General features: G+C 52.8%; 1 protein-coding gene across 1 annotated transcript in view; it reads right to left on the reverse strand.

The window, feature by feature from the left end:
• The window catches only part of large1 (LARGE xylosyl- and glucuronyltransferase 1), a 473,246-nt gene extending 471,500 nt beyond the window's left edge, over positions 1-1,746 (reverse strand). The window contains exon 1 of the mRNA XM_041215935.1: positions 1,453-1,746. The gene's annotated coding sequence lies outside the window, so the exon portion shown is untranslated. The remainder of the gene's footprint in view (positions 1-1,452) is intronic.
• Between the last annotated feature and the right edge of the window lie 399 nt (positions 1,747-2,145).

A 2,145-nucleotide genomic window follows, 5' to 3' on the forward strand; every position in this document is an offset into this window, starting at 1 on the left:
AGCAGACTGTGAATAAAACATTTAATCGCAACAATGTAGGTGAAGAGCTGAAGGCTAAGATGTGGAAGCAGTTTCTCCTTGTACGCTAAGAGTTTTAAGTACTTAGGAGTTAAGCCATTATTTCAACTGCAGGAACCTGCGGATTCAATACAGGAAGAAGTGACAGGCACCTAATTAAAAAGAAAAGCAAAATACAATAGGTCTCCAATTAGCTGGGACTCCTAGATACTGAATAGAATTCAGAGTCTCTGTGCCCCAAACACTGGCACACAGGATGGCAGGGCCATTCGGACACTGTGGAGCAACGCAAGATGTTCTTTGGAGACTCCTGCCTCCTGGTCAGGTGGACAAATCAGGCTGGGCATCAGCAAATGTTGCACTGTTTGCCTTTGTTTCAAAAAGATTCACTTTTTTCTACTCCACCTCACCAGCTAGGATGGAGATGTGATGCCAGGCAGTGCCAGTACAATTCCCCAGTTTCTCGAGTTACGCACACTTCCCATCCCCACAGACAATACTGGAACAATGTGGTTGCTAAAAAAGGCTGCTGTCTCCCAGCCCAAAGAGAGAGGCCAACCAACGTGGCAAAGCTGGGGAGAGTTGGGGGGTGGGGGGGGGGGACAATCAGCTTCTTGAACTCACTAGCCTCAGCCTCAGTGTCCATCGCTTCAGCTTAGTTAGCTAAGCAGGTGCAAAGAAAAACTCTCCCAAGCAGCACAGTTCAGCGGGAATCAACCTCAACAGTGCTGCCCGAACATTTTCTACTAAAGTGGTGTTAAAAAGATTGGCTACCACTGCTGCAGTCTCTTAGCAGGTTCAAAATATCGTACAGCACACAGGGCAACTACTCAGCCCATCGTGCCTGTGCCGGCTCTTCGGGAGAGCTAAACGCACTCACAATCCACCCCCCCCCCCAAAAAAAAACTCTTTCTCCACAGCTCGGCAAATGGTCCCTAAGTATTTATCCAAGTCCCTTTTGAAAGTTACAACCGAATCTGCTTCCACCACCCCTTTCAGGCTGCGTATCATCACAACTTGCTGCATTAAAGGAAAAAAAACACACAATGCCCCTTGTCTCCACTCTGGTCCTTTAGTCAATGATAAGAAACCTGTATCCTCTGGTTATCGACCCTCCTGCCCAGTGGAGCCTGTTCCTCCTCATTTACTTGCATCAAAACCACCCCCCCCCTTCCTCTTCCTCCCTCCCCAACCTTCCTGATCTTGAGCGCCTCGATTAAATCGCCTCCTCTTGCTCCGAGGAGAAGCCTCCAGCTCTCCACTGCCTCTTTCAGTAGGAATCGCTCTCCAAACGTGGCCACAATTCACGAGAGAGAGAGTGAGGGAGAGAGAGATATAAATCAGCCGGCGTTTTGAGAAGTGCCGACGGAGCCTGGGGCACGTCCATCACTCCACATTTCACAGAGAAGAGAGAAGAGAGAGACGGTCACTTACCCTTTGAACAGTCACAGCTCCCAGACGCAAAGAAGCAGCAGCTGGTGGTGCTGCTGCTGCTGCCGGCGCTCGTTGCCCGCTAGCCCCTCTCACACTCACTTACACACACCGGCTCACCCCGGACCAGGAGGATCTGGGAGGGGGGGGAGGAACAGCTGCCTTTAAAGTGGAGGATCCATGGGCTGCAGAGAGACAGAGGAGGAGGAAAGGGGAGAGAAGGGGGGGGACAGTTAAGAAGCAGCCAGGCCCCGCTTCCCCCCCTGTGCTTTGTTTCCAGAGGGATGTAGCGCAGTTGTTTTGGCGGGGGGGGGGGGGGGTGGATAAGCAGGGAGGTGGGGGGTGGGGGGGGTAGGTAGATAGAGAGAGAGATAGAGAGAGAAGCTTCTTTTTTTAATCGCAGGGCCAACAGTCCGGAGCTGTGGGGAGAATGGAGCACAGATCAGCTGAGGCGGGTGGGCGGTGCCTAAATCTGATACACTGGCAACAGCCAATCCCCGCAAAGAGCAGCTGAGACACTCCGAGGCTGCAAAACCTGGAGCTGCCGCCGCGATCCCAGGGATCAGGATCAGGCTGGACAGCCAGCCCTCTCCACCAGCCCTCTGGGTCTCTCCCCCTGCCAAAGCGGATTAAGACTTGCCCACTTGAGTCCAGTGGCCGAAGAGGATTTTTATTCCCCCTCCCCTCCCCCAACCC

Source organism: Carcharodon carcharias, chromosome 21 (genome assembly GCF_017639515.1).
Source record: "Carcharodon carcharias isolate sCarCar2 chromosome 21, sCarCar2.pri, whole genome shotgun sequence".
NCBI lineage: Eukaryota > Metazoa > Chordata > Chondrichthyes > Lamniformes > Lamnidae > Carcharodon > Carcharodon carcharias.